Genomic DNA, 15225 nt, shown 5'->3' on the forward strand with positions numbered 1-15225 from the left:
CCCCAAGGACGTGGGAGTGCACCACCATTTGCCCACTGAGGTGTTGATGGGGGGGGACCTAGAGGACTGGCCAAGCAGCCCCCAGACCGCCTTAGTTGTGACCCGCGGTCAGAGCCGGCGAGGGGCACTGCGCCCTGGCCTTGGGGGGGGTGCCTTGCCTGAGGCGCAGGACCCTAACCTGGTGGGGAGGGAACGCCCAGGGACGCGGCTCAGGGAGGCTGCAGCTTCGGACCCAGCGGGCGAGAAAGAGCAGGTGGCCATCCCCGTCCCAGCTGCTGAGTTCCAGGCCGAGTTACAGAGAGATCCCTCCTTGCGGAAGATAAGGGACCTGGCCGACCTCAATGCGGTACAGACCATGGGACGAGGTGGCCGGAAAAGGTTCCTGTGGGAGAAGGGGTTCCTGTACTGAGAATGGGCTCCCCCAGGGAAAATGGAGTCAGGGGGGATCAGGAGGCAGCTGGTGGTACCCCAGAAGTATCGCCGCCAGCTGCTGTGCCGGGCCCATGACATTCCCCTCGCAGGGCACCAGGGAACCTGGCGTACCCAGCAGAGGCTGCTACGGAGCTTTTACTGGCCTGGGGTCTTTGTTACTGTCCGACAGTACTGCGGATGCTGTGACCCCTGTCAGAGGGGGAGGAAGGCCTGGGACAAGGGGAAAACAGCTTTAGGACCCTTGCCCAGCATAGAGGAGCCTTTTCGGAGGGTGGCCAAGGTAAAAAGGGCGGCTCTAAACCAAGAGAGCCCAAAGCACAGACCTCCAGACTGGAGCGCTGGGAGAAGACCACAGCCCAGTTGGAGCCCCAGAGGTATGGGGGTGGGAAAAGGGCACAGGCCGCATAAACCTTCCCACATGCGAACTGCGAGTGCCATCAAGCACCCCCAACCTAAGGGGGGGCGTGAAACTGGAGGGGCCTGGTGTAATTCTCACCAAGGAATGGGAGGGATGCGGGGGCATCCATGGGAACGGGGGTAGGTTCGAACTTCCCCGGGTCACTGGCTAAAGTGACCCTGCTCAGTTCGGTCTCGAAGGGGGGAGAGATGTGACGAACTGGGCCTGTTCTCACTGTGGTCTGTGAATGCTGACAGGGGAGTGTGCTGGGATAGTCTGCATTGGAGGATGGGATCTGCCCGGGGGCGCATTCCTGAGTGTGTAACATGAGAACCCAGGAAGGGGTTGAAGGCCAGGTGACTCCTGAGCCCGGGAAACTGAACAAAGGCTGCGGGAGGGGTCGCTGAAGATGAGTGGGCTGGAAGCAGGCTGGAGAGATGGCTGGGAGGCAGAGATGGCTCTGACCTCCCAAGGGGGGCTGGGCTGGGATGCCCGGGGACCCCAAGATGGACCTAACTGAGGGGGTCCCTGTTGTCAGTGCCTGCAAGACCTGTCTTGGACTGTATTCCTGTCATCCAAATAAACCTTCTGCTTTACTGGCTGGCGGAGAGTCATGGCGAATCGCAGGGAGCCGGGGGTGCAGGGCCCTGAGTTCCCCAATACTCCGTGACAAACATTTACTACTATATATCCCAAGTTTCAAAGTAGCAGCTGTGTTAGTCTGTATCAGCAAAAAGAACAAGAGTACTTGTGACACCTTAGAGACTAACAAATTTATTTGAGCATAAGCTTTCATGGGCTACAGCCCACTTCATCGGATGCATAGAATGGAACATATAGTGAGGAGCTATATCATGAAGTTGATGGATTTCCACTCCATATGGCTAAATTCAGTGCCTTGCATAATGACAGGTTTCAGAGTAGCAGCCGTGTTAGTCTGTATCCACAAAAAGAACCCAACAATCCTTTGGGATTAGAAGAACCTTTTATATAATTAATCTGGTTTTCAATAACTTCTCATCACAAAGACCAAATATTTGGGTGGTGATAGTGGTGGATTACTTAAGGGGATTGTGGTTTTTGCTTCTTGTTAACTAGTGTGGCCATCCAAGAGTTCCGTTGGATGAAGACCCGCTAAATCGACTGCCGATCGCTCTCCCGTCGATCTGGTACTCCATTGGAATGAGAAGCATAAGGTAAGTCAATGGGACAGTTTCTCCCGTCGACCCAGTGTGGTGTAGACACCGCAAAAGGTCGACCTAAGCTACATCAACTCCAGCTACATTATTCACATATCTGGAGTTGCGTAACTTAGGTCCACTGAGCCCCGTAGTGTAGGCCTGCCCTTAGTGTCCTTAGGTGATACCAAATAGACTGATAAGACTCTTCAAATCAGGTACATGTTTAATGTGCCACTGAGCCCAAAGACATCCAAGCAAAAGCAGGGAAGCTGAGGGGCATTAGGGAAAGGGAGGAGGAAGAATAATTAAATGTAGGTCAGCATGCAGAGGCCTGGGGATCTTCTGTAAGAACATTTAGAAACATCAGGGGAAGTTTCTAGTGTTTAAAAAAATTAGGACATTTTAAAAAGAAAAGAAATGAGCCTGGCTACTATTTATCTGGAATTCTCTAGGGTGAAATACACTCCAAGACAGAACACCTGAAAAATGTCCCAAAGACTACTTAAACTGTTAGGACAAATTTTGCTCTGAATTCCTAGAGGAAACTCAATTAATGCAGAACTTACATGGTGCATAAGTGTTAGTGTGAGTCCTCTCACTAGGTCCTTGATGCCAAATTTTGCCCTAATTTACAAATTGTGGGCAGGATTGCCAGCTCTTGTAAATAGGGATAGCTCCACTGAGTACAATCAACTTGCAATAATTTATACCAATTTAGGATCTGCCCTATATGTTTACAAACTGCATAGCCAGCATGAAGTCAAATTCTAGTACATTTCCAACCTATAGAAGTTTAATTAAAAAATGCATTTATGACCAGATAAAATTCTGATTGTAATCAGTCACTTATAGTTCAGTAAAGATAGTATGATTAGAATTTGGAAGTGTTAGCATTTGATGACATTTCATTCAAGGCTTTTATATACAGAATGCCCCTAACTATGAAAGTTCAATGTCAGCTTATCATTATGAACCAAAATCTAGTTTAATAATTTACAAAGACAATATGAAAGATTTGATCTTCTTGACAGACACTTATAAAGAGAAATTCTGCTGTAATATTTTACTTAAACTTTTCTTTTGATTCAGTTTTACTATGTGCAGACTCCTAGAACAAGATTTGAACATAGTCTTTTATTTTTGGGGGCGTGTTTAGGAATCGAAAGCATGGAGGGACGCATTGCATTCTCTTGTTATTTTAGATGGGCAAACACTGCATAAAAGGTTTGCTCAAAGTTCAAAATGAATTTATTTTAGCCTTTGTTTTTTGCAGTCATGCAAGTTTTGATTTTTACTAGTACAAATTCATGCAAAAAGCAAATGATAAGCTTACATGCTTGGGTACTCATGGATAGTGAATTTTAAACTCAGACACGCAAGTATTCACACAAGAATGGCATATTTTATACGGGAGGAGACACAGTTTGACACACAGTAGAACTTATTCACAGAGGCAATTAAATGTGCAATACAAGAATTTAATCACACTCTTTGCAGCTAAGATGGGGCATGCACTTGCAATTACATGGTGTCAGTGACTTTAGTCAAATCACAAGATGATTGAATACACTACATTTAGTACATTTTCTATGGGATGCGATACTCCTTGACATAGTAGGACAAGATTCTGAAAGCCTGGCACAAAGCTTTAGTATTTCTTTAATAGTTTATTCTGTTTCTTCATCTGCTTCATCAGGATTTATTTTCATTTCATTTTTTTTCTTTTGTTTTCTCTCATCTATTATGCCACTTGATAATGATAGAACTTTATTGGATAATGAGAATTCCTTTTACGTATGTACGTATGTACACACACACAAACACACACACACACGTATTCAGCTCTTGTGTATGTGAAAGTAACTACTGCAGTAGGGTAAATAAGAACAGATTCTGGCACACAATACATGTAGATGTGAAGGGAAACACCCTAGAGTTAACTAAATAGGGGAGCACTATTAAGCTCTGCAGCCATTTTAGGCTGAAGTTTCAAAGTTCAAGGTTGACAGCCCTTGCCATGTTTTTTTAAATTTTTTTGGCTCAAAATGGTGAAAATCTCACAGACCGCACAGCAGTAGAGCAATGAAATGTTGATACTATTGTGAATACTACAGATTCACTATTTCTCATGTATCTGTTAACTTTTATGGAATTTAATAAAAATGAAAGACTTTTGTATTAGTGAACTGGCAAATAATAGTTTAAAATTCATAGATTAGATAGAAGTCTCCATCTCTGAAATATCCAAGCACTACTTATATAGTTAAAAACAACATTATACCTGCCTAAACTCTTGAGCTCTCCTTTATTTAGAAGGTGGATCATTCTTGATATTTATCAGTAGGAATAACATGCTGGAGGATGTCCCAGCAATAAGGGAAGGTTTCTTTAAAGTTATCTATTGCACCTGAACAGTGGCAAGACATGGGCTCATTCTGATCTCTGGCAACAGCACATTCTTCCACCACCCACTTTTCACTTACAGCGCTCTGCCCCTAACCACTGAGAGTTTTGTTCTAGGGACAATCAGCCACCACATCTCACATGAGCATAGCTGTCATGGTGAGTTACAGAGAAAAAAGTAAGGGTGTCAATTAAGTAAAATGATGTGGCAATTAGTATCAGCTTTCAACTTTCTAAATGCATGTCATTGAATTACTAAAAGGATGCAGGAAATATAATCTTTTCATTCAGTGTAAGAAAAGGGCTAAGAGAAGAAATTTATTAAAAAAAAAAAAACGGACTTCCCAGAAAAATCTATTTGTCTTCTTTGTTCAACATCTACTTCTATTGATCACTATCAGTGCTGAAAAATAGCTTGAAGCTGTGATCCTGAACTGATATTTAATTAAAATACAGATCTATTCTAATTGTATGGTAAACACATCACAGTTCAGTATGTAAATAATGTCAACAGATAAAGGGTAAGAGAAGAATAGAAAATAAGTGCTAGCAAGTTTGAAAAGGGGCCAAGAAGCAACTCATGCAGAGAAAAGCAATAATTAAATTCTGTCTCCAATTTATTATTTTAGTGGATTCTATTCAGATTACACTTCAGTCTAAAAACTGTTTTCTTATTTGCTTTGCCGGATGAGGAATTTACATGAACAGCATCCTGTTTTTCTAATCATAAAACTGATGTTTTTCTGTATTCTTCCTTCTCTGCTTTCCTTAGCTTGGCCCCAGCAGTGAATTTGAGGTTGTGAACAGATGGTTTGTTAATAAAATGCATGCTCCACCTACATCTCATATCAGTAGGGCATATTTAAATGGTACCTACCCGATAATCTACAAAAGTGTGATATGGGTATTTGATAGGGTTTGTTTTAAAGCTATGGGATAGTTCGGTATCAAATTGTGATGTCCATTTTATATTGTAACCTCTGCTTCTTATTAGAACCTGTTGTAATAATTGGGCTTCCAAACTTATCTTAGTGGCGAGGCTCAGCTGTGAAAAGTGAGTGAAAGTTCATAAAATGCGAACTTACAACAACAAATGCTGATGGGAAAAGGTGCAAAAGGAAAACAAAGATTGAATGAGTCCAAACTAAAAGGTCTACTGATAAAATGCAAGGTTTATGTTAAGACCATGCCTGGTAAACAAGAGAAGAGGAAATCAGTGAATTAAAATTGTTTTATTGGAAATTAGGCCTGAAAATAATGAGACGATGGGCTGTTCCATCCATCACTCCCTTTTAGGGTCTTTAAAAAAGAGGGGGACTCAGAGGTAAATTGGTGTAGGAGGCAAAAAAGGGTAAAAGCACAATTAATAGAGGCATCCAAATGACATTGCCACTTGCAAGAGTTCCACCTGAATCCCAATCAACAGCTGGGATGTGAGACTTTGTTTTTCTGCCTCTCCCCATGTATACTTTTCCTTCCTCACCTTATTCTTCTATTTCTAATCTCTCTCCTTCTTCCTTCTGTCTAATAAGAGTCTGGCTTAACTGGCCAAGACTGCATGTTTTGCAATACTGTTGTAAGACTGTGACTAGAAAGGCAAGTGAAAGCAATGCCCTAAATGCCCTGACACTGGTACAAGTTTGCAAAGTCTTGGTTACACTTGAGGGCTAATGAGACTGTGTGCTGGGCCTGTGCTTTTGCAGCAGCAAGGCTGCCAATGAAAATCAACATCAGAGATACAAGCTGCATTTTCTATCTTTGCTGTTCTCTTCTTTCCCCTTTCATGTGTGCTTGTCTTGCTTTGTTTTTTAGGACAGTGCTGTGCAAACTTTTCCAGTCATGTTCCCCCCTTACCATTCACAGAATTTGTCATACACTACCTCGTTACTTGTAATATGAAGTAATCCTTTATTTCTGCACTGCTGCTGGCAGCAGCGATGCCTTCAGAGCTGGGTGGCTGGAGAGCAGCAGCTGCGGGCTAGGGCATTCATGTTGTTTATGGCACGGGAGGACTATTTTTTTTAAACCCACTCCCGTCCTACCCCACAATACCCCCTCTATTTTTTATCTCACAATACCCATTCTATTGTTATCCTGTTCCTGATATTACAGCAACTGGACCCACAGGATCCCATTTTCTTCATGGCCCCCAGAGAACCTCTTGCACATCCCCTTCACAAGGAAATGGGCTCTGACTAACACCACCATCAACAACAGCTCCAGCCCATCTCAACTAACTTTTTCTCTTTTTCCAAAAAAAGACAATTACCATTTTTAATACCATCTAAAAGGCTGTCAAATAGGGGGGGTTCCTTCTAAAAACTCTCTACCAGAGGCAAAAAGAGAACGAGGGATGTTATTAAAATAAAAGTCTTCCTTAATACTTTACATTTCAAAAGGCTAGAACTGTTTTTCCTTCTTTTCTGTGTCTTAAATAAAGGAATATAAAGATTTTTTAATAATGGCCATAGTAATAAGCCAGCAGAGATCTCTGTATACTAGGCCCCAAACCTTGTCTAGCACAGTTTAAGGTTGGACAGCAACTGGATCATGTTAACACCTTTATCTCCTTGGACCTATGTAGTCCATTTACATTAATACAACAGACCACCATTCTGTTTTATCTGTCGAACACATGTATAACCTTGCCCAAAGCAAGCTTGTTGAATTGCATTCCAGAAAACCACCCTACCTAGGAAAGGTGCTTGACATCTCATTGATGAACCATCCCTAAGAAGCCATCTCAGAGCAATCTGGAGACATCAACTTGGATTGTCTGAACTGCTGGCCCAACCCCATGTAACAACAGGCACCAGCAAGGCTGGTAGATCTTCAGCTTCGCACGCTGGGCACATAACAAAAGGGAGAGACAGTGGTTAAGAGGAGTTCTTCTCTGAGCAGGATGAGGGCAACCATCACCATGTGGAAGCAGGATGAGAAGGGGAGAAGAGGGGTGGGAGTCTGCCTAGCCTGAACTGCTGACCGGGCTTGGACTCTCAGAGAAGGGGTGAGTTCAGACCAGGGGAGGTTGTCTTCCAGGACATGTTATTTTGCAAATATCTAACTCTATCAACTTTTAAGACTAAAGTGACAGCAGTTAAGAAATTCCTTTGCTAAGCCTGTATTCCTTACTTCTCTACCACATTGCCCCCAAAGGGAATAAACTAGAAGCCCAGAATAACAGCCTAGATGGGACTCCGAGGGAGCATGTGTAAACAAATGGAGGGAGGGGCTCAGGAGGTCTGAGGCACTAGTTTCATGGTGTGGAGCAGCTGACTGAGGGTAAAGCAGGGCAAAATTTTTCAGACAAATAGTTTTTCCACAGAAAAATGCAGTTTTGGCCAACCCCGACCTATTTGGAAATTTGACCCAAAATCATGAATAGTTTCAAGAAGAAGAGGAGGGGGGTGGGAATAATACAGTATAGGCTCACAAGGGAACAGAAAAAAAATTGAAAATGACTGTAGCCCAGTGGTTAAGGCATTCAGGGTTAGACACCCTAATTCAAATTCAACTCGAATCAATTTTTTTTTTGATTTTTCAGAACTGCCTGAACTGGAAGAAAAAAAAACAGTTATTTGCCCAGGACAAGGTCCCATATTCCAAGGCAAAACTCAGACAAGAAGATTATTCGCTATAGATCCAGAGGTAGAACAGTGACTAGACTCTACCCAGATCCAGTGGGCTTAGAAGCTTGGGGGACTCAGCCATTGGGTCCATTTACACCAGAATGGGTGACTGCACAGTGTGGTAGTGGGCTGGGTTGTGACATTATGCAAATGACTTGGTTCATTAACTCCTAGCTCCTTATGTTTTGATTCCATGCCACAGGATGAATGGGTAATTATTATAATAATTCCCAGAGGCACCAACTGAGCTCCGAGACCCATTTTGCTAGGTGCTGTACATGCACTAAGGCCTTGTCTACACTGCCACTTTACAGTGCTGCAAAAACACCCCCCTGAGCGTTGCAAGTTTCAGCGCTGTAAAGTGGCAATGTAGACAGTGCACCAGCACTGCACCAGCCACGCTCCCAGGGCTGGTAGCTACTCCCTTCATGGGGCTGGGATTTTTACAGCACTGGGAGAGCTCTCTCCAAGCACTGGTGCCACAACTACACAGCCACGTTAAAGTGCTGCTGCCGCGGCAGCACTTTAACGTTGCTAGTGAAGACATACACTTAGTAAGAGACATAGGTGTATTGGTTGATCACAGTATGACTATGAGCCAGCAATGTGATGCAGCTGTGGAAAAGGCTAATGCTGTCCTAGGATACATCAGGTGAGGTATTTCAAGCAGAGACAGGGAAGTGTTAGTACAGTTATACAAAGCACTTGTGAGCCCTCATCTGGAATATTGTGTGCAATTCTGGTCTTCCATGTTTACGAAAGTTGAATTCAAACTGCAACAGGTTCAGAGAAGAGCTACTAGGATGATCCGAGGAATGGAAAACCTACCTTGAGATGAGACTCAAAGAGCTTGGCTTGTTTAGACTAAGCTAAAGAAGACTGAGGGGAGATATGATTGCTCTAGGGTGACTGTATTTTCCCAAAGGAAAAATGAGACACTGTATGGGGATGGCCTGAGGTCCCCTTCTTCCCCCCCTCTCACTTCCCCCATGCAGGGCTGGTCTGGCCCTAGCCACTCTCCTGAGCCCTTCTCCTGAGTGGGGCTGGCATTGCTGCTTGCCTCGCCCAGCACATTCTCCTATCTCCGGTAGGGGTCACACCACACTTTTTTGGCAAAACTGGCCATTTGTCCTGTTTGCTCTTGCCAGCTGATGAGTTGGTGAGAACAAACAGGACAAATGGCTGGTTTTGCCAAAAAAGTTGGGATGGCCGGGACAGGGCTTAAAAAAGGGACTGTCTTAGCCAAAACAGGATGTATGGTCACCCTAGATTTCTCTCTATAAATACATCAGAGAGATACATACTAAGGAGGGAGAGGAGTTATTTAAGTTAAGTGTCAATGTGGACACAAGAAGAAATGGCTATAAACTACCATTCAACAAGTTTAGGCTTGAAATTAGGCGAACCATCAGAAGACTGAAGTTCTGGAACAGCTTTCCAAAGGGCATAGTGCAGGCAAAAAAACCTAACTGGTTTCAAGACTGAGATTGATAAGGTTATGGAGCGTATGGTATGATGAGACTGCCACTAATGGCATGTAACCAATCTGCTACTGCTAACAGCAAATATCTCCAACAGCCAGTGATGGGAGACTAAATGGGAAGTGCTCTGAGTTACTACAGAGAATTGTTTCCCAGATTGGCTGCTGGGTATTTCCCACTTGCTCAGGATCCAACTGATCACCCTATTTGGGTCCAGAGGGAATTTCCCCCCAGGTCAGATTGGCAGAGACCCGGGGGAGGGGAGAGAGGGAGGATTGCTTTCCTCAATAGCATGGGGCACGAGTCACTGGCAGGTTTAAACTAGTGCAGATGGTGGATTTTCTGTAACCTGAAATCGTCAAATCATTATTTGACAAATTCAGTAATTCAGCCATATGTTAGGAATCTATTACAAGAGAGGGTGGGTGACGTTCTGTGGCCTGCAATGGACAGGAGGTCAGACTAGATGGTCATGATGGTCCATTGTGACCTTAAAGTCTATGAGACATTTCCTGCCCTGCAGACTTTACAGTCTAAGGGTCATATTGTGACCTATCCTCTGCACTTGCCTAAGGAAGTAAAATAAAGCACCCCCTTAATCCCTTTCACTGGTATGCTCACCTCCCTTACCTATGTGTGCATGGAAAGCAGGCTCCACAGAGCCTCTGTGTTTGTTCCTCATTCTGGTGGATATGTGAGGGGGGCAGTCTGCAGAAGGTTCCGAAATGGACGCACCCTTTTGCATATCTCCTCACATTTCCCATCTCTACCCACCTGCAGTGGATCACTTTTATTTCCCACCTAGATAATCATTATCCACAATGCACATAATCATATTAAGTTGAGGGGTTTGTGTGGCAGAAAAAAAGCTTTTTATACCCACCTAATTTGGGCACTGAGACTCACTGAGAGAAACCCTTTTGCTTCTAGTGACCCTAAAGCAGCATTCAGCAGAATGCACATTAGTTGAATTTCCATTCTTTAAATTTTGTTCATAATTATAAATGTTTAAGTGACATTTTTATCTTAAAAGCTTTTCACTTCTATTTGGGAATCACTTTTAAAAAACTACTGTAAGTAACATTTTATTTTTCTTTCTTCATAACATAATTGGGTTGGACAATAATTAAAACAAATGCTCCATGGTTTTTATCTGTACTATGACAGGGATGGCAGATCTTAGGTACACATGTCCAAAGTGGAATGTGATGTTGGCATATTACTGACCCGCAACTTGTTTCTCCTTACATGGAATGTATAAGTAGCTCTGATTGACTTCAATCAAGTAATTTCCATTAACATTATGGGAATTATTTGTACTGTATGTACAGTCAACTGATGTCAACTGAATTACAGCAATTTACACAAGATAAGGTCCTGGCCTGTGAATTCTAGGGTGAAAGCATCTGACCACCAAAGACAGCCAATATGAGACATAAATTACCTGATTCCAAGAATATAGGTGTCTGTGGAGTCAAGCTCTCTAATGTGACGTACTTCCTCCTTTCATCCAGATCAGTAATATAAAAGTTAATCAAACTTTTTCAGACTTAAAACAAAGTTCCATTTAAGGTTGTCCTTAGGTGTGCAATGACAGTTTGGGTTGATTCCTAATGTACAGGAGTTACTTTACCATCCTTATTAATGATAAACATCCACCAAGGCTTAATCATGGACAGCTGCCAAGGCTGATTTGTGTCACATCCTTCACACAGAAATTCAAGCCTTCCTTACTTCCCCCAAAATAAATTTTGTCTGTTCTATGAAGAGTGATAATTATATTTCTTTCACTTATGTGGAAGTCCTTGGTAATTCACTCATGCCTGGGGCTTTTTGAGTTATGGTTCCTACACCTTCATGACAGAAACATAACAATGTTTAACAGGTAAGAAGTTCAGCAGTTGTTGAATGGCAAGATATGGTTTGGGAAACTATAAGCTGCTGAGACACTGGAAGGATCAACTTCTGACTCAGCTTTCCTCTCAAGGATATCGATCATGTTCATGGTATTACAAGTCTACAGTATTGCATTTCTCCAGGTTAGAATTTGTGGAGGGGTTCTAAAATATAATAGATTTTGTGTCTTGTTTCTGTGCTGCATAGAAACAAAGCAGCTAGAGACAGTGTTTGTTAAATGAAAATGCTAGTGAAACATGGCCATCGATGAGGAGAAGACAAATTATTATTGTAATACACTACCATCCTCAATCAGAGGGGTTTCAAGTTGAGCAGGTCAGAAAAATTCTGATTAAACATTTTTCCACAGGAAAAAGCCAATTTGGTGAAAGCAAAACATGTTTATTTTGATGACATTTCATTTATAAAAAGAAACAGAGCAGAGCATTCTGATAAGGTCAAAATGGAATGTTCCTACCTTTACCGAACAGTTTTGATTTTCCATTTCAAAAATGACTTTTCATTTCATATGTTATATAATAGTACTTTAAAAAGTTGAAACCAGAAGAAGAAGTGTTTTAATTTTATCTGAACGTTTTGGTCAGCTTTTTTAAAATTTTATTTTGTGGGAAATTTGATTTTTTTTCCCTATTCCATTTTGAAAAAGGGAAAGAAATGCAAAATTGCAATTTTCTGTGAAGCAGAAAATCTGATTCCCTCTCAGCTCTCGTTGAAGATGGGCATAGTTTGAGAGAATAGCTGAGGGAATATGATTAAACAAAATGTCCTTGTGAATCAGGACCATATTAAGTAGCACTAGACCTGGAAGATTATTCTGCAAAAAATTCAAATTTTAATCAAATGTACTTGATCTATAGTCACATTCCTTTTGTGCTTGCTCTCTGCAGATAATCTAGTAAATGAATGTACTGGTAGTTACAATCACCAAAACAGAATTTTAAGCAAATATTAGAGAATACTCAGGGAAAGCATTTTTGATTTTTGCACTAGAAACCTGATTTTAGCAGTTATGCTCATCCAATCAGGTAACAGAAACATATCAGGTGAACACGTCTCAGTTAATGACTGATTTAGAATAGAATTTAGAAAACAATTATTCACTGTAATTTCTTGGTAGTCCATCAATCCGATGATGACAAATCTGTGCAAATCATCAGTTGTTCGTCTTATGGTGTGCCCTCGGATGGCTATACAAGCCAATTCTAGAGGTGCACATTTTCACTGTAATTATTCAGCAAGTAATTTGAACAACAAATACATCTGAGGTAAAAAAAAAATCAGTCTTCTTATACACAATTTTTGGACAGTTAGATTTTCCAAATAAGTTATTCATCACAAATTGTCTACCCAGCTTCAAGTATAACAATGGTGATAAGCTTAGTTATCATACAAGGGCATGAGACAAGATGGGTGATCTATTTTATTGGTCAATTTCTGTTGGTGAGAGAGAGAAGGTTTCAAGCTTACATAGAGCTCTGCTTCAGGTCTGGGAAAATTACTTAGAGAGTCACAGCTAAATACAAGATGGAACAAATTGTTTGGCATAAGTAGTTAACACGTATTTCAAAGAACCACTCAAGGTGAAGTGGCCTGTTAACACCCCTCCAGTCTTAGCCCTGGTCTACACTGGGGAGTGGGGGGTCCGACCTAAGATACGCAACTTCAGCTACGCAAATAGCGTAGCTGAAGTCGGAGTATCTTAGGTTGACTTACCTGGCCGTGAGGACGGTGGTGAGTTGACCACTACCACTATCCCGTCGACTCTGCTTCCGCCTCTCGCGAGCTGGAGTTCCGGAGTCGACGGGGAGCGAGTTCAGGGATTGACTTATCCGCGTCTAGATGAAACGTGATAAATCGATCCCCGATAGATCGATCACTCCTCGCCGATCCGGTGGGTAGTGAAGACCTGCCCTTAGGGAAGAAAGGAAGTGGAGGGAGCAGTTGGAGGGGTTTATTAGTGAGTTACAGATTGTTGTAGTAAGCCATAAATCCAGTGTCTCTATTCAGTCCATTATTTTTAGTGCCTAGCAAAGTTAGGAATTTAAGCTCCAGGTTCGTCCTTTGAAAGTGTTGTGCCAGTTTCCTTTAAGGATGAGGACTGATAAGTCAGATATAAAGTGATCGCTTTGTGAAAAGTATTCACCCACAGGTGATGTGGTGTTTTTCCTCTTATCTTTTTTCTGTGAGAGTTCATTTGAGAGCATAGTGATTGTCTGGTTTCACTCCCATAGTTACTATTGCGGCATTTAGTGCACTGGATGAGGTAAACCAATGTTGTGACAGACATGTGTAGGACCCATGGATCATGAAAGGTATGTTGTGGGGGGTGTTGATCACTGCAGCAGTAGAGCTATGTCTACAGGTTTTGCATCTGTTGCTCTGGCAATGTCTGGTGCCAATTTGAATTGGTGTGTCCTGGTCTGTGGGGAGCTTGCTTCTGATGATGAGATTGGATAGGTTGGAAGGTTGATTGAAGGCCAGAAGAGGGAGTTCAGGAAAGATTTCTTTTGGGATGGGGTCCCCATCAAGTATGTGTTGTAGTTGTTGATGATACGAGGTATCAAATAACACAGCACACAGGACATGAGGGTCATCTAAAGATGTGACGTCTATGTCCTCATTTAAGAAGCAAAAATTTTCCAATAATGTAAACAACTTAATAGAAGTTCTGCAGTAGATTTGCCTCCTGGATTTTATGTATATATTTGGCGAGGGGTGTTTGTGTGAGGAAGAGATGAGAGAAATTGTATTTTGGATGAAAATACAGACAACACGAGGAAACATCAGACAAATATAAAGAGCTTATAACAATGAGCCAACACATGGAAAAATTAGCCTTTCACAACAAGATGCTAGCACTCTCTCCCTCACATAGGCATACTCCCGTCCAGATATTTAATCCCTTCTTCATTCAAACAGAATGGTATCCGTTTCCCCAGCTGAGTCTTTGTAGCTTGTTTGTATCTCCAGACCTCCTGAGACTATAAATGTTCCTGACTGCCCGTAGTGGGGCTGATACTTTCCAGAAGGCTGTGAGCACTGACAAGAGCAAAGCCTTCTGGGTCACATTAATAACAACGCTGGCAGACAGCTAGAGGAGGGAAAATATACAGACTTAGGATTCTTGAGCTAACACTGGTGCTGCAGGTGGACAGCTGAACAGCATGAAAAGCATGCCTACTTGTGCTTGTTTAAGCTTTTCAGGGAATGAGTGATAAGTCTAAGACCAGTAGGCAGTTGCCCCTTCTGCTACCCTGTAAATTACAGCCTTGGCAGGCCATTGTGAAAACTCTTTCAATCTCCTGTGAGATTTCCTGATGGGTCACAGTACTGGAAGTGACAGCTACAGCTATTGGAAATAATGGCCCATAGCCACAGCAAAAAAAGATGAATGACAGCACTTTTTAGTCAGAACAACAGCCCAGTAATCCATATCAGCACTTTATATTGCAGAGAATAAGTTCATACAACAAGACCAAGCAACCAGATGGACCGCTTGGGTTATGAATACAATGTGGAAAACATTTTATCTTATCATAATGTTTCTTTCTTCCTTCCCTACAGCACTTCTGATATACCATTGTCTTAAACTATTAGAAATGTTGTTAGGTGTACCTGAAACTGCCTTGTGGAAGCAAAAGTCAACTACAACACTGCACATATTGTGAGGGAAGATCTTCATGTGTGCATTTATGCCTGTGGAACATAGTGGATCCATAGCTCTGGAGAATTAAGTTCTCTGTGTCTCCACAGGCGTAGTGCAGCATGGGTAGCAACAATGCAAG

The sequence above is a fragment of the Chrysemys picta genome, chromosome 1 (assembly GCF_011386835.1).
Source record: "Chrysemys picta bellii isolate R12L10 chromosome 1, ASM1138683v2, whole genome shotgun sequence".
NCBI lineage: Eukaryota > Metazoa > Chordata > Testudines > Emydidae > Chrysemys > Chrysemys picta.